Source organism: Thunnus albacares, chromosome 5, assembly GCF_914725855.1.
Source record: "Thunnus albacares chromosome 5, fThuAlb1.1, whole genome shotgun sequence".
Lineage (NCBI taxonomy): Eukaryota > Metazoa > Chordata > Actinopteri > Scombriformes > Scombridae > Thunnus > Thunnus albacares.
The window spans coordinates 4,838,152-4,856,497 of NC_058110.1; the positions used below are offsets into that span (position 1 = coordinate 4,838,152).

The 18,346-nt window shown below is 39.5% G+C and overlaps 1 pseudogene; it reads left to right on the forward strand.

Moving 5' to 3' along the window:
- The first annotated feature begins 10,317 nt into the window (after positions 1-10,317).
- LOC122981973 lies at positions 10,318-17,958 on the forward strand (annotated as a pseudogene).
- Positions 17,959-18,346: the final 388 nt, after the last annotated feature.

Here is an 18,346-nt window from a genome sequence, read left to right on the forward strand (position 1 = left end):
AAGCTACAGCCAGCAGCCGGTTAGCTCAGCTAAAACTGGAAGCAGGGGGAAACATCTAGCCTGGCTCGTTTGTCCAAAAGGTGACAAAATCCACCTACCAGCACCTTTAAAGCTAAGTAATAAACAGGTTATACCTTGTTTGTTTAATATGTACTTCCAGTCTTAATGATAACTGTCTCCTAGCTGTATAGTCCATACACACACACACACACACACACGCACACATACACAAACCAGCTCACACTTTACTTGCACGACTTAAAGTGGGTTTTTTTTTAATTTTTAGCCATATCTCACGGAAATCCATGAAATGACAACGACCTCTTAACACTGCTTTACGTGGTGCTGGCACATAATGTGTTAAAATTACGTGCTGGTATGACGGAAACAATGTCAGTGGAAAGTCAATTAGGATCCTTTGGTAGACACACGAATATGACCCGGAGAAGTGACACAGTTCAGATATATAAGGTGAGAAATGTCTATATAGTTGTTTTTGTGCCTAAACCTAACCAGACCTTAACCACAGCGTCGTCACACCATTAAGTATAATTATTTTTTGACAGTGATTTGTGATCTTCATATGAAGACTTCATTAGTTACATGACAGTTAATAATAACTCATTTCTTCCAGTAAACAGTGACACTCACCGGCCACTTTATTAGGTACACCTGGTCAACTGCTTGTTATTGCAAATATTTAATTAGCCAATCACATGGCAGTACCTCAGTGCATTTAAGCATGTAGACATGGTCAAGACAATCTGTTGACGTTCAAACCAAGCATCAGAATGAGGAAGAAAGGTAATTTAAGGGACTTTGAATGTGGCATGGTTGTTGGTGCCAGCACGGGCTGGTCTAAGTATTTCATAAACTGCTGATCTACAGGGATTTTCACACACAGCCGACTCCAAGGCCTTACTAAGAATGGTCCGGAAAAGAGAAAATATATGAAAATGGATATGAAAATCCCTGGTAGATGGCAAAGGTCAGAGGAGAATGACCAGACTGGTTTGAGCTGATAGAAAGGCAACAGGAACTCAAATCGCCACTTGGGCTTACCAAAAGTAGACAATAGCAGTTTGTAAAAACGTTGCCTGGTCTGATGACTCTCGATTTCTGCTGCGACGTTCAGATGGTCAGGTCAGAATTTGGTACAAACAACATCAAAGCAAGGATCCATCCTGCCTTGTATCAGTGGTTAATATTTGGTGGTGGTGTTGTCACTCAGTTTGGGCGTGTGCACCTACATTATCGTCATGGATTCAATTAATGGCAAGCTCAAACATCTTGTTTTGTAGAGATAACACTTTCTGTTTCCTGTAAGTGTTAGAGGGCTAGATTTCATGCATATCATAAGGATTATAACTTTAAGATGTAGATGTAAAATATCATACCTATCTTTCCACATCCATCTGTGGGTATAAATAAATCCAACACGAGCCTGTGGAAGTATAATGACTTCAAGCTCTCTACTGAGTATAATGGGCTCAGGCCCTCTTGTATTTTGTGTGTTTGTTTGTTTCTTTCTTATTATTCCGCAACTTCAGACCTAAATTTGACCCCTTAAACATGCTCACCCGCCAAAATGTGCTCTCTAGCACCACCTATGTAACTAAAATTGCCGCCACGGCCCGTAGGAATGTTGTAGAGAGATCAAACCAAAACCAACTCATTTGCCTCATCAAGACCTACAAATCATATGCTGACACCCCTGACCTAAATCCAACAGGAAGTCCGCAATTGACCTTTCTAAATAAGACTTTTCTGTCTTTTTTTATAACGCCACTTCACACCTAAATTTGACCCCCTAAAACCTGCGCAAAAAGGAATGTCGTAGAGAGATCAAACCAAAACTCAATTTTTTGCTGACACCCTTGACCTAAAACAGGAATTCCGCAATTATCCTGTTAATATAAGACTTTGCCTGAATTTTGGCCCGCAAATGACACTGTGCTGAAAAAAAGGTGTTAAAAACTTTGTAATAACTGGAATGGTTTAGATTTTATAAGCCCTGAAAGTTGCAGTGCCACATCACATCACATGTACCCCTTACAATGTAAAAGAATGGGGGAGGCATGGACTTTGTGTCAAACAGAGGCTTCTGACGTCTAAACTATAAGTCTGACCACTTTCAAACCTGTATCAATGGATTCGCAATGGAATTTCCTGCTAAAAAATATGATTTTTAATGTAAGATTTGGCCAAAGTAATGGGATTTATGAAGATATTTCCCCGGAAGTGTACTCCTCTCCAACTGCTCCTCATCATGTCACTCCCTCAGTGCTGTGACACATTTCGCAATACACACTCATTATAAAATCACAGGAGGAAAAAGAAAATACTTTAAAACTCACACTCTAATATCTCAAAAACAGTAAAAGATAGAAAAAACATGTAAATGCAAGATTTGTAGGTCACTGACAGACTTTCACACACACACCAGTTCGCTTTGGAGGGCGACACAAGTAAGAGGTTGTCTGGGCAGGGCTAATATTAGATTTGTGTGTTTATAAGCTTAGTGCTTGCACTGTTATGTGTTTTCAACGAACTGCCGAGTCCTGTTTGCTGCTATACTGTTTAGTAGCTGTTTAGTTGTGTTCACCGCACTACTGTTTGTGTTATCCCGTTGGGGATTTTTGTGTTTATGCCACCAGGGGTGAAAAGTGAGTTGCTTTGTCAGTTCACAATCAGACAATGTGCATACAGACTACCGTCCGTACGCGCGTTCTCTGTAGATAAAGCAACCAATGCTCTCCTCTCACGGTCGCGGGACGGAGAGTCGGTCTTCCCCCTTCTCTTCCCCTCTCTCTTTTACTGACATACACACACATTCACACAGCTACACATCCACCTAATTACGCACGTTCTCCACACATCTGATGGTCAAATAACGTAGAACATAGTGCCCCCTTTGTTTCTGTGTTATCCGCCATCAGACACGTGTGTGCAGAAACGCCACCGACCACCGGTCGGTGTTATCTGCTATTGTTAATTGGAACTCTGCGGCATCTTCCGGCATCTTTCTCACGTGATGCGACTTCCCCCGGAAGCCGCGCCATCTTGAATCACGTGCATCGTCACCTGGCTCGATCACGTTGGTCATCTTGTGACTCACACACAAACACACACACAGACACACTCTCTCTCTCTCACACACACTCAAACACACACTCACACATTCCCACACACTTTGTTTACCTGTTTGACTTTACACAGCTGCTGTTTTATGTGTGTTTTCACTTAGTATTACTTGGTAGCATAGTGTTTATTAATTGAGGCAATTGTTGACTTTGTTGGTTCTTGTGGAGATAAATAAATACTGTTTATAGCTTTAAAGAGAAGTCTTTCTCTCATTATTGTGCATATTTTATTATGATAAGTGGCTGATTGAGAGAGTCAGAGCTCCGACTTTCACCTTCACTGTTCACTTAGTGGTACTGATATTTCAGGTATTAGCTCCCCTAATTGAACAACTTGTTTATGAGACTACTTTACAGTTTAGTTATTGGTCCCTGTTTCTGGGTGGTGCCCCGCATTATTAATTAAATTTAATAATTTCTCAATTTCATAATTCATAATTATCAAAGGTAATTAGGAATTATTACTAATAACTAAACGTACTCTTTTCAAATCCAACACTTTACAAGTTTGATAAGACTCCGACCTGAACACGTCTACATGACAATATTCAATCAGTGACGCAAACTGGCTGAATAGCGCCCCCTACAAAATATCAGTGAAGCAGCCCCAGCAGCAGGCAAAATAGTGGATAAAGGACGTGATGTTTATCTCCTTCTTGCACTGTCTGAAAACAGCCTGAGTCTGAAGACATCTACATGCCCGTGACAGAAACCCTTCGATTGCATTGCAGCCTGACGTGCACCGAGGCGCGAGGGCCTGTTCATCGCTGCTTGCAGCTTTAATTATTATTATTATTATTATTATTATTATTATTATTATTATTATTATTATTATTATTATTATCGTTATTGTTGTTGTTGTTGTTGTTGTTATCATTATTATTATTGTTATTATTATTATTCAGTGTTCTCTTAGTTCTAACTCTTGAAACAGAAAGAGTCAGAGATTCATAGTTAGGGAGTCCCCCTATAAACTTTAGATGATGCATGTCTCCTGGAGCGCAGGTGTGGGTGTCTGACCGTGCAGCGCACAATCAAAAGCGTATATGTAGACTGTCAAGAGTATTTTTTCGGGGTTTGCTTTGTTCAGAAACAAAGCATGCAACGGTACAGACGGCACGTAGGATAACACAAATGTCGATCTTTTGTCGTGTAGGCTATGCAGCAGTTTACACATGCTTTCTGGAAACAGATGCATGACAGATATAGACAGTATCTGTGAAAGAATTGCTTCTCAGGAATCTCAAATTTGATGGCGAATTTAACTGTCTATTGATAATTGAATGGAAACATATGATCACACAATTAGGGAATGTTTCGTGCCCTGATTTCGACACCATGGTTTTGGTCCCTCCCTTCCCTGCATGGCAACCCTCCGCTGACACAGGGAGAAATGCTGTAGGCTAGTCTGTAATTGCTGCAGCTACATAATCGATTTAAATGATCAATTTAATGTTTTAATAAATCAAAGGCACGTGGCAGCACTGCATGAGATAGCTATTTTATTATTATTTTCGTCAATTACGTTACGGGCAAATATATTCTATTCGTCAGTGAAAGACAATACAAAAATATGGCTAAGCATGGAACCAAGTAGTCATTTCAGTATCGTGACTTACTGCTTTACTATAGATTAATGCGGACTTTGGGTGTTGAGGGCTTCACAAAAACCACAGTATTTGCTACAGCGCAGTAGTGTATGGCAGAACATGGAGAAAGCTTTGCATATGAAGGATTAACGCAACCAGATGCTGACGATGAACAAGCCTTTTGTTCATTTTAGCCTATCAAGTGTTATAGACGTGTAAATAATGGAGAGAAACTGTGTCTCTGTGATCGAATTTCCACCACTGATCGGTAAAGATGTTGCAGGTTGCAGTGTATTTCAGGCAACCATTTCAGCTTTAGACATGTGGATACATGGATATCCACGCTGCTGCTGATGAACAAGACCCGCAACAAGGAGCGCAACCTCTATTCACCACCAGTGTAGCTATGACATGAATAGGCTTACCTTAATCAGTCCTCTTCTTCTCACATAATGTTCCGTCATTCATACCGTGTCTCGCAGGGAAAAGGCTACAGTATGGTACAAATGACCATAACGTTAGCGCCCTTCTTTTATGGGACGAACGGTTTATAGAAGTGTAAGCACTTGTGTATGGAAGGTGATTGGTGCCATGAAATATGCTTCTGGCTTCATGTAAGGGTAATAAAAATATTAACAAATACATAAATGAAACATTATTATTATTAGAACAAAATTGCTTCAGTCCAGCCTTCAGTGCAGCCTGGAATAAAAATAACTAAGAAACAAAAACAAAACAAACAAAAAACAAACAAAAAAACACCATACCATTATATCACCATTACAAAATTACTCTGCTATAGAATCATATAGGTTTACGTTATGACCACCAGTTTTTATTATTTCATCATCTGAGAAATCACCTTTTGTCCATCAGTTTGCCATGGTGGGTGGTTCTAAATACTGCAGAGACTGTCCTCCCAAAGAATAATGAAAGGAGCAGTCGTTTACTTAAGTGCCCCAAAACCAGTGACAGTCCCCTCTAATGGCTGCATTAATTATGATGGCGGCAAAGGTGTGAGTTTCAGTTTTAGTCAGACTTTCAGATAGAAAGATTTTGAATACAAGGATGTATTGCTAAGTGTAATGATCACTCCTTCAATTCTACTGCTATGCTGTTCCAGCAATACTTTTTATTGTCTGCAGTCTTTGTCTTGCACATGCATACATGTTAAAATCAAATCAGAAACTAGGTCTCCTGACTGAGGCACATCTGAAACAGAGGCTTTGTTCTCATTTTTCTAATTTTTAAGAAATTATTTGATAACAATGATCCATAATTAATCAATATTGTATCATTTGTTATTCACAATTTAAGTTTAAGTTATTGTATTTATCTGTTAAAATAATTTAAGTGAAAATACTTTTTTTGTTTTAGTTGATTTTATTGTTTTTTATGCCTTATGCCTCCATATTATCTCAGAAAATAATCAGCTGTTTGAACCAGCTGAGATAAAGCTGAAAGAATTAATATGCAATACACAGCATATTGTAAAATTGTCAATACAGACACATGTTGAGGTCACCCCCTCCTCCTGCTGCTTGTTTCTGGCATTAATCACCTCCTATACATGAGGTTCATTTAATTCAGGGGAGATCCCCTTGTCCAGTGATGTTCAACCCCTGTGGCGCTATCAGCTCTGGACCAATTGCTGAGCTGAAGAGCTGAGCTGAACCAGCAGTCGACAGACAAGTTACCGCTATGACTGATGAGTAGCTCTGTAGCTTTTAAATGACCTTAACAAAGTTCAAAATACAGGATTCAAATTCAAATTCAAAACCCACCACAGAAGAATATTGTTTAGAATTTTGAAAATAGAATCTGATTTTGTATTCCATGTTTTTCTTCATCATCCCATACACACCCCACATTTCAATTATCTGTGCACCCATCCAATCTCATAAATAGCATAAAACATCTGGGTGGAATTTGTGTCTACACCCTCCCAAACTGACAGAGACTGCAGTGTGTTGGGAAATGGGCAATAGGGAATAATAAGCAGACATAAGTATAAAACACACATACACACACACACACACACAAACACATTAATGAAAGTAGGTGTACCTAATAAACAGACAGTTAAGTGTAGATAACAGTACCTCAGTAAGTTGGCTCTTCCAAACAGCTAATTTGAACCCTGAATTTAGGAGAAAATAAAAGTACTTGCTCAGAATTTCCAGTTTCCATTTTACAGCCACAATGAAACACACAGAAGCATGGGGAAAACTACAGCAGCCTTCTGGCTGTAACATGTTAGCTTATTATTCCTAACTGTTTAGATATATACGACAGCGACTATACAGCTTTATTCTGTTCTGTTCAGCTAGGATGCTATTTTAAAAATGATTAGTGGCATTGTCTCCCTGATAATAGGTAAAAACACATGTAATAGGTTTGAAGACGAAGCGCATCTGATGTTTTGAATGGAGTGAGTAAACATATAAAGTTGATTTTTTTTTTTTTTTTTACCATTATCAAATTATATTATAATTAAATTCTAAATATTTATATTAGTTTGAAATAAAAGATGTGCAATCACATTTTAATTATTGTTAAAAATATATTTGAGCAGACTGTATACACTGTACATAACTACATACTGTATGTATATAAACTAACTGATCACTTTTTTACCCATTCAATATCATTTTCAATCTTCCTTGTACTCCTTCAAATCTTTGCATTATTTATATCCTGTTTACAATTTAAAAAATCAGTTATATTTGTATATAGACATTGTATGTTGTCCATTTGTTGTTTCTATATGTATGTATTTTTTTCACCCAACTGTTATACATATTAGTGATATTTTTCTGTTTAATCATCTTTGTTTGGCTTGCTGTCCTTGTGTGTCTTTCTGAAGATTGTTGTGTGTAAGTACATTGAGAGCCACTAGAAACTAGACTCAAATTCCTTGTATGCGTAAACATACTTGGCCATTAAAGCTGATTCTAATTGGGATCAAGTGCTTTGCATGTATTTAGGTTTGCATGTATAAAGCTGGAATTACATTTCTGCAAAGATACACATAAACCTTTACAGAAGGGTGATATCTGTAACCATAGGTTGAAGAGGCTCACAACCCACAGATCAACTAATGAGCTTGCTTGTACAGACCTGCACATCAAAAAAGGTGATTGGTTGATCTAACTCCTGGAGGGAGGCAAGTGTGGAGCAGAGAAGAAAAAACATTCCTTTTTTAAAAATTTTATGTACAAGTTTTTTAAAAAATGCAAACGTCTCCAACCAAAATGCATGTTTTAAAAGGGACATATTTGTGATCTTGTGATTTTCTGTTATTCTTATACTGTTGTGAGGTTGGATGTCAATGTTAAACATTGTAAAATGTCCAGAAATTTAGGTGAATGTATGTAAAAATGCTGCCTGCAAGTCAAAAGTCAAGGCATCAACCTGCTCTGAACACTTTATTTGCAAAGTTACCTCTTCTACCTCCTTGTGATGATGTCAGATTGTTTCCGCATGCCCACAAAAGGCCGTCCATTCAGTAGCCTTTGTTGCTAACACCCTGTCTATACAGGAAGCATAGCGTGAGCAGCTCTCAGAGCCCAAAACACAATGACTGTAGTTGTGTAAAATGGAGGGAAATAGACTTAAAGCCTAAAAATACGCCTTGGGTTGCAATTACACATGTATAGTACGTGTGACATGCAAGCCGTTAAGCGGGTTGTGTAGACAGCTGTATTCATTAACATACAAGTGTTGGGCTGTGGCTACAAGTTTGGCTATTAGCAATAATTAATGATTATCAAAGATAATCATTAATTATTAAAATCAATAAGATTATTAATAAGAATTAATGGTAATGGGGCACCACTCTGGAGTCAGGGAAAAAGATAGCCAATTCAGTCTCAAAGTGTACTAATCTATCAGATTGGAACTTTGATTAATAATTAATAACTATAAACAACATTACCATATCAATAGCTGGTTAGGGTTGAAGGATTTTGGAGTTCTTTGCAGAGCAGAGGTTGGCAAAACTCATTCTTGTGTGAAAACAGACAACAGGTATATCCAAAAGCATTTATTTAACAAACAGGTAAAAGAGCAAAACACACAATACTAGTCTAGCTAAATGTACCTATATATAGGTGTGAGTGTGTATGTGTGTGTGTGTGTAGGGAAGACTATGGCAAGATGGCTGCAGTCACCTGGTGACTGAGCACATGGCATGCTAACAATTAGGCTGACAAAGGGAACTACAGAGATAAAAGTCCAGACCATGTGGTGTCTTGAACCACATGTGCTGCCTGAACCAAAGTTTGCAAAACTAGATTTTAAACCTCTTAACTGTGTGGTTCTCTGTTTAAGGCCAATTGGTGTAGGATCGAGGTGCCAGGTTAGGAAGAGGTTAGTTGCATGCAAGGCCTAGTTACTGGATGTAACATGTGTTAAGCATGCTAACATTAACCTGGCTGTGTGGCTATGCAATTACCTGACTATAAGCAACAGAGACATCACAACAATAGTTCAATGAATAACCTTAGCCAAAATCAATACCTGTACAGTATATTGATTAAGTTAAACATTCTTGTTTAGCCATGCTATGCTTCGCTATATGTTGCTAGGCTATGCCCAGTTGTTACCAGTCCATGAAGAAAGAGATGCTTTGTGGTGTGCTGCTTCTTAGCTGGTGGATCCGTGGAAGAGACAGGCTGAGAAGGGTTTGGCTCCAAAGCTGAAAGGATGCAGGGATTGCTGTGTAGGTCTGGTGCTCCAGTTGTGCAGGTCAGAGGGCCCAGGTCCAGTCCTTTGTGTAGAGTTAGTGGCAAGCTAACTCTGTTTCGTGGCTCCTGTACTTGTTAAACCAGCCAGCAGACTTGTGTTGTAGCTGCTGGCACTAGAAAACTTAGTTTCTGTGTCTTAGGCAGGCTCTCGCATCTCCTGCCGTAAAGAAAGAGTTCTGTGTGTGTCTGCTGTGAGCAGGCCACACAAGAGAGCAGAGAGCTGTGAGGAGAAGGAGAAGCTGAGAGCTGCTCCTTCAGCAGCTGGAGGTGAAAAGGAGCAAAGAGCTGTTCCAGCCACAGCTGGAGGAGAAAGAAAAAAAAGGAGGGGACTCTCTGGTTTTGTTAACCTGGATCCATGGGTGGAGCTTCACACCTTAGGTGTGAACATCCAGTGTCTCAGGATTCTTGGGTCTTGAAACATGTGGTCCCCTAGTGAGTCCCAACAGAAGCGTACTGTTCTGTCAGATGCCCGTGACATGGACGACTGACAAAATGCTGCTGAAAGGCTTTCAGTGCAGACACAGTGTAAGGTTGTTCCACAGATTGTTTGTGTTATCCATGCACATATTTCAGATTTGGTCTTCACCATGTATAGATATGTTTGAAAGTTTCCATATTGAGCAAAGAAAAAGAAGTGAAATCCTACTACTCCTGTTTGTAGCCTAGTTATAACCTAGTAGAATTATTAGTCACAATCAGTATCCCACTTCTCAGAGGGGATGTCTTTCTAACCAGCAGTTTGAACCTTTCACCAATAGAGTGTGACGATGCACTTTTGTTTGTCTCTGAACTGTAAATTTACTGGAAATATTGTGTTCTTTACAAGAGAGTATCTTACAGTGAAAATTTGAAATGAAACCTGATGAAGCCCAAAGTGACATATCTAAAGGAGGAGTGGAGTATACCTTTTCAAGCAAAGAGTGAAACGGTGATCTTGTTGACTTAGTCAGTCTGGCAGAGCAAGAAGAAGAAAAGGAGCCATGGCTCCTGCTTTTTACATTGAAGATTTGATTTGTCCTATTTGTTGGACTATCTTCACTGATCAAGTAATCCTTCTCTGTGGTCACTCTTTCTGCAGAGAATGCATTACTCTCTCTGTGAGTTCACAACACCAGTGTCCACAGTGCTGGGAAATTGTTCCAACAGAAGGGAACTATCACATTTTGAAAAGTCTTGCTGAAAAAGTGAAAAAAAACTAAGACGCTAAAGAATGAATACAGACATGATAAAGAGGTAAGTGTGATATTTTTTAATGCCTTATAACCAATTTTGTACAGAAATATAATAATGCAAATCACATTGGAAATGTTTGTATCTCTCTGTGATGTCTTAATAATTATAGTCTGCATTTCTTCCCTCATTTTTGTGTTGTAACATTATGTTGGATTTGTTTTTTTTTTTTGTTTTTTTTAAAAAAGGTCAACGAGTGGTTGTGCCCTGAACATGAAAAGCTGAAACTGCTCTGCTTCACAGATCAGCAGTTAACTTGTGTCATCCAAATCAGTACCCTACCCAGTTTGAGGAGATGCACCAGTTCTTAAGAAAGAGAGAAGATCAGATAAAGAATGAACTGATACACAAAGTGGAAGGTGCTGCTGAGAAAATGAGCAAGAGCTTTAATGCTACAGAAACAGATTTGTCTGAGAACAGAGAGCTGGAGGGAAAGGTGACATCAGTTCTGAAATTACCAACCCTGAGACGATCTTAAAAGAGTTTGGGATTAACCTAAACTGCTTGTCAAAAGAGATGTCTTTCTATGATGCAGACAACATGACACATATTCATACTATGCACTCTCGTTCCATGCCAGTGTCAGCATATTTTAAGATGGCAGCAGATTGTAACCCCCTGACAGTGTGCTGGTACTGAAGTGTGAGATGATGGGCCAACAGAGAATCTGTGGCCTCTGGAAAAATCAACCAAGCACCTTGTTTAACACAAGCCTTCTTATATACTTATTATTCACTGGAATTGTTCTTGTAGTTGTAGTTTTTTTACTTTTACTTATCAGTGCATGTACATGTTGTTTGATGTTATTACCATACTCTTCTGCATAGGGTGTAAAAATCTAAGATTCATGATTAGAATGTCCATCTACTTAAGTAGACCAAAAAGGAGTGTTCTGCTGAACTGTGTTTTGTTTTTTTTTAACTTTTACTCATCTATAACCTATACTATACTTTCATAATCTATACAGAAAAATGACAAGTTTCTATGTTGATTTCACTAGCAAGGACCACAACATCAACAAGATGCTTTTGGATGATTTATTGAGGAAAACAATTAATGTGCATAGTTCTTTCAGTTGCTGACTGCATTGTGGGGAAGCTTACGGGGAATCCGCTGCAGCACCCCGGCAACAGCGGACCCCCTCAGGACCCTACGATAGCGATAGAATTTACTGAAATTACGTTAGATCAGTTGTATTAGTAAAGGCAAGCCAGTCTGGTAACTATGAAAAAAACTTCTAGAAAAGCATTGGCAATGTTTGCTGCACAGGGGGAAATACGACCTGGCCCCCAGCAGGGGGTGCTGACAATGCAGGCTGTGGCCGTGGAGGCAGCGGCAGGTCTGTGACGTCACGCTTACCGACTGTGGCGGTGATTGGTTCTGGCGACGAATCTGGAAGCGCGGGAAGGATCGGTCATGTTCTCTTTATACATCTGTAAGGTTTAAAAGTGAAGTTAATTTATACATTCAAGTTAATTCACAAAATATATATTTACAATGTTTACACAGTTAATTATTTATATATCTGTGCTGTATTATTTACATATTTACAGGTTCAAATATTTACATCAGCATCATGTGAAGGTTGAAACAGTATTGAATCTGCTTCTGTGGTTTTACCTCATTAAAGTTGGATCTGCCTCAGTCTAGCCTATGATTGGTTGGTTTAGTCACATGTGCCTTAGAGATGAGGAAGTGTTGTTGTTATGACTCTGATGCCGGGAGCTAGAGTAAAAGTGCTGCTTAAAAAGTCACCTGTCTCCATCCTGCTATTTTCTCTTATGAAGACTGTCAAATTACCACCTATCGAACCCTCACGTTACACATCCATGGGATCGGTGATTGTTGTTGACACTGGCCCCCGCCGGGGGGTGCTGACGATGCAGGCTGTGGAGGCAGCTGTGGGTCTGTGACGTCACGCTTGCCGACTCTGGCGGTGACTGGCTCTGGCGATGAATCCGGAAGTGCGGGAGGTTCGGTGATTGTTGTTGACGCTGAGTAGAGATGAAACAGTTTGACTTTATTGTCGCTGCGGTTGAAGGGAATGCCTACCCTTACAGGAATAGTTGGAGGCAGGCGACAGTTCAGTCTCTGATGTCAGGCTCCATTTGTGGATGTAAAGACAGCTGAATCGAGAGGAGGGCGGAACCATGGTTTAACCGTGATGGATAGTGACCCGGACTGTAGGCAGCTGATGAGAAGTTGAAGCCGCCTGCTCCCACGGCTATGACTGTCGCGTCCACAGTTTTCGGCCCTCGCTGACGGAGGAGAGGACGCTTGAGGTCTGCCGGGAAGCGGAGGGTCACGTTAGGGGAGCATGAGTGGAGGTGCCACGAGGCCAGTATTTGCACCGTTGAGCGCAGCGGCTCCGCTTGGACGCTCGGCTTTGGTCTGACTGCTGTGTCGTGGCTAGAGGAGAGCCGGTTTCAAACAAGTCTTCATCCGAATCAGACGTGTTGATCCGCAGTTCGTGATCAATGGTGAGCTGACTTTTTGAATCGAAATTCCGACATCCGAAAATGAGACATAATGGCTAATGTCTGGTGGTAGTTTGAGCTTGTTTCTGAGAATTGGACTGAGACTGCATGTACGTGAAGCGCAGAATACGAGAGCGGAAGAAGCGGAGAGGGTTATGTGGTATTTATAGGAATGCCGGTAGTGGCGTAATTGAGGTGTGGTCCTGCCCCTGAAACTTCGCTGAATAGCTTCAATAAATGATCTTTATTGAAAATAAAAGCCTGTTTTACTGCAGTTGATGTAAATAAAATCATTAAGAGCATCTGAAAACCTTTATTTTTATCTATAGCAATGCTAGTAAATTTGGAAATTATTGCTGATTATAATGCTTTGTATTGATTTTTGAGCTACCCTGTTGTTTATATTTTAAGCAGAATTATTATAAGGCAATTTGTAAAACACATCACACAGGCAAAAAAATAAAATAACCTACAGTTTACTGGAAAAGTATTGCTCTGTGTCTGTCATTGTTGGCATTTGCATTATTTGGAAAAGGCCATACTATTTGTACTCTTACTTAGAGCTGTGGCGATGGAAGCCCAACAGAAATTGGCTGCTTGACTTCCACTACATGTGGCACTTTGAAGGAGTTTTACCTTTGAGAGCAAAAGATGCAAAAATGTACTAACTGTAACATTTAGGCCACAACACTGAACAACACTAAAGCAAACCTCTTAAAATGTCAGCTGAAAGTGACTGCTCAAAACGTGCTCATTACCACAATGAACTGAGATTCTGTTTTACCTGACATTAAAATCTGGAATAACAGTCATTGCAGGAAGTTTTTTTCATATAACATCAGCTACCTTCAGTGGGTTGCTGGTGATATGCAGTCTACACAAGGTTAAAATTGTAGCTAATGTTTGCTAGCTTATGAGCTGAGAGTACTCATAAAACAGTAAGTGCTGCACTTGATAACACAGAAAGTAACTTAGTTTAAGTTATATGTACAGTGCGGTGTAAGTATAAAATTGATAAATGTCTCTCCATGCAATATGAACTCTGTACATTTACAGTAGAAACACAGTTGTCTGTTTCAGAGTCTGCAACAGCTGCTTTCATAAGTTTTCTTTTCTCCACTTGACTCAGACTCACACATCAGACCAAACTACGCAACACAACACAGGCCACTTTCACCACTGTGGCAGTGTGTAGTATGTGTGGTGTTTTACGATCCTCTACAAAACAGATGGATATACTAACAGTATGTGGGGAAATGTCACTGATTTCATCATCACTGAATGATAAACAATGATTTTTGATACACTTGTTACAGTAAATAATACTGAACAATAACTTAATCTTTTGTCAACAACATTAGTCATCACTTACATGCTATAGTTCGCTCACTCAATGCTGTGATGTGTTGCAGAAAGGATCTGGTCTCATTCAACCAGCGGTTTCAACATGTGGCCACTAAAATGTGCTTCTGAATCTTACTGGTCCTATAAAGTGCAGTTAAAAACATGTTTTTTTCCCTCAGTTTTCAGAAGTGAACTTTAAATCTGTTGGAACGCTAATGTGTTGTTTTGGGTAATTATCTAATTATCTGGCCATGAAAACTTGGAAAACTGAAGTGATTGACAGCTCTAAAAGATGGAGTGTGGCTTTTTGAGGAAAGTGAAACTTAAAAATTGCCAAGTTAGTCAGTGTGGCAGTCAGAGCAATGAGAAAAACATGAACTATGGCATCTGATCTTTACCCAGAGGATTTGACTTGCTCTATTTGTCTGACTATCTTCACTGATCCTTTGACTCTTCTCTGCGGCCACTTTTTCTACAGAACATGTATTACATATGTTCTGAACACACAGCAACAGTGCCCACAATGTCAGACAGCTGTCACAGAGTCTCTTCCAACCAGCCATGTATTGAAAAGCCTTGCTGAAAAGGCTAAAGAAGCTGAGAAGATAAAGAAAGAGCACAGAAGTGAGAGAGCAGAGGTATGTTGGTGGTAATTATACGGCAACGTAATTATATGTTATAGTGTCAAACGATGACAGTTGCAGATGTTGATGTATTTTGGGAATTTGTGCATTTGAAGTGCATATTCTGTATAGCTCACACCTTCGCTTCCCTTTTTTGTAATATGTCCTGTTTTAACCTAATATATTATATTCCTATGTCTGCAGTCAATTTTACACTGAACTGTAGACAGTGCAAGATGCATCATACCCTCAGTATCAGCTGTCCAAAGTGCATCATTATTTTAGGACAGTTTTTTGACCTGTCATTCGTAAAAAGAAAATTTCAGTGCTTTAAAAAAGTATAGCCATCCAATACGTATTCAAACTAAATATGTGAATAGAGTGGGACTTTTATTTTGTTGATAAGGCAGTACTGTGTGTGAAAAATTTCAAACATATCGATTAGGTTTTTACTCTAGGTTTTTTTTTTCTTTTGTATACTATTGCTTTTATAGAGATGCATCTCACTCCAAATTCATGAGAGTACTTGGCAGAAATGATTAAAACAAATGGATAAATGCATAAATCAAAACTAAAAACTATGAGCAAGGTGGTGTTTTTGTTCTATTTTAGTTTGTTTATTTGACATAGTGAGATGGAGGACCTCATGTCACACACATCTAAATGTCAACCACACCACAACAAAGTCCAAGACTTATTTCCATTGTGCTCCTTCATGTGAAGACAGTATTGATGCAGAAGTCCAGGTGTCCAGGTGAAATATCAAATCCAGACAACAAATGCATTATTTTAGGGCTGCAATTAACAATTATTTTTAATTAATCTGTCGATTATTTTTCCAATTAATTTCTCACTTAAATGAAGTTGTTTTGTCCATCCGTGAAGCATGGTGGCTCAGTTAGCTCTGTTGCTTCACAACAAGAAGGTGCTGGATTCGAAACCTGGCTGTCCTAGGTCCTTCCTGTGTGGAGTTTGCATGTTCTCCCCGTGTTTACGTTGGTTTCTGCCAGTTGCTCCAGTTTCCTCACACCATCCAAGACTTAAATTTTAGGGTTTATACTCCTGTCAGTGCTCCTTACCGCTGGCATTGGCAAAAAGAACTGGAGTTGGTCTCCATTCTGCACTGCAGCTGCCCACTGCTACCAGTGTGCAATCTTAATGTGTGTGTATAGGATAGTTCAAATGCAGAGGATTAATTTAAATTTGATGTATGTGAGTACTGAGAAATGATAATAAAGAAATCTTAATCTTAAATGTCTTGTTTTGTCCCAACCAACAATCCACAACCCAAAGATATTCAGTTTACTGTCAGAGAAGACTAAAGAAAATTGAAAATTTCACATTTCAGAAGCTGTAAACAATCAAGCAATTGTGAAAATAGTTGGTGATTAAAGCAAGAGTCAGTCATTCTGGAGAAATGTTGTTGATATTTGAACTAAATACCCAATTATAACAATTAGCCTACACCCCTTCCTTCATGTTCCTTCAGAAGCTTTGCCTCCCAAATTCATGGACACATATTGCCAAGGCAACGACCAAAAGAGAAATAGGTCAGAATGCAGAGCAATGTGTCAGCGTCTGTTCCTCTCACAAGCGTAAAATTTTTTCCCCCAAAATCCACACGCTCCGCCTCTCTACGGCCTCCCCACTTCACACTCGACCTGCGTTCAGTGTCTCTGTCTACAGAAGCAGCCATCTGTCAGCAGCAGCTCCTGGGGAGCCAAGAGGACAGTGGTCGGCCAAACTGCCTTCACCAGGCTGACTGACAGCAGAAATTTACTGAACTGACTCCAAGGGTAGAAATTGACAGTGTTTGTATTTATTGATTCATTGATACGGTTAATAAGTTGAAAACACAGTGGGATGTTTGTGTGATTTAAACAGCTGCATGCTCAGATTACGCTTCACTAAATGTGACAGAAACAGACTTGGAGCATAACAAAACAAAGAGCTTAAATACTATAGAAACAGCTTTGTCTAATAGCAGAGAGCTGGAAGGAAAGATGACATCACTTTATAATATTACTGACACTGAGATGTTCTTAAAGAGCTGGACTGAGGAAAACAGAATGACTCAAGAACATTTATTGAGGCCCAGAGCAGGTGATCTGCAAATGGTGAATACCTCTCCCTCTCTGGGACCTTATGACCTCAGTTCTTCATATGGAAGGAGATGCTTCAGGTGATCAAGCCCTGAGAACTGCTGTCACTCAAAAGCAACACTCAAAGCAAACTGATGATGGGAATTGTTTTGTACTACCAACCAACAAACTAAGAAGGCTCAAACAGATTTCTCATTTGGAGCAACCTCGACCTCTTATTCTGGCTCCAACACAGGATTCAGCCAATCCGCAGCTTCCGGTCTTTTTGGCACCAGCACAGGATTTGGAACTCACACATCTCCTGGATAGCATGAGGACATTCATTTTTCATCTTCCTCAAACACAGACCATGTATTTATTGTCAATGAGTTCACTTCAGGGCAGCATTACTGGGAAATAGAGGTTGGACAAAGGGACTATTGGGAACTAGGGGTAAAAGATAATTTCCTTAATAATTTCCTAAAATATAATGGCCAAAAAAATGTCACCTGTAGTCCAAATATAACCACAGAGTTAATGTTAGGAGGCAGACCTCGAAAGATTGGGGTTTACCTAAACTGCTCATCCAAGAAGCTCTCCTTCTATGATGGAGACAACATGACACATATTCACCCTATGAGCTCTGATCTCATGTCCATGCCAGTGTCAGCATATTTTGATGTGGCAGCGGATCGTAACCACCTGACAGTATGCTGGTACTGAGATGCGAGATGAATTATGGGCCAACAGGAAATGATTGGGCCTTGTGAAATAAGTCTACAACCATGCTAACAGCTCTGTGAGGCTGTGCTAATGTTAATGTTAATAATGTTTTCCATGTTCATCCATCTTAGTTTAGTGTGTTAGCTTGATAACATTTGCTAATTAGCACTAAACACAAAGTACAGCAGATTGGAGTGTCATTACTTTTGGTAGTGTAATGCTGGTGTATGTTAGCGTTAACTTGATTAAATCTAATTTGGATTATGGGTAAGGAACAGCACAGGGACAGCTTCTTCCAAGGAATGTGTGTACTTTAATGTCCATTCAAAGAAGTAGGACCATAGAACCCTGACAAGCAACTTGATACATCATTTCACTGTACGGCATA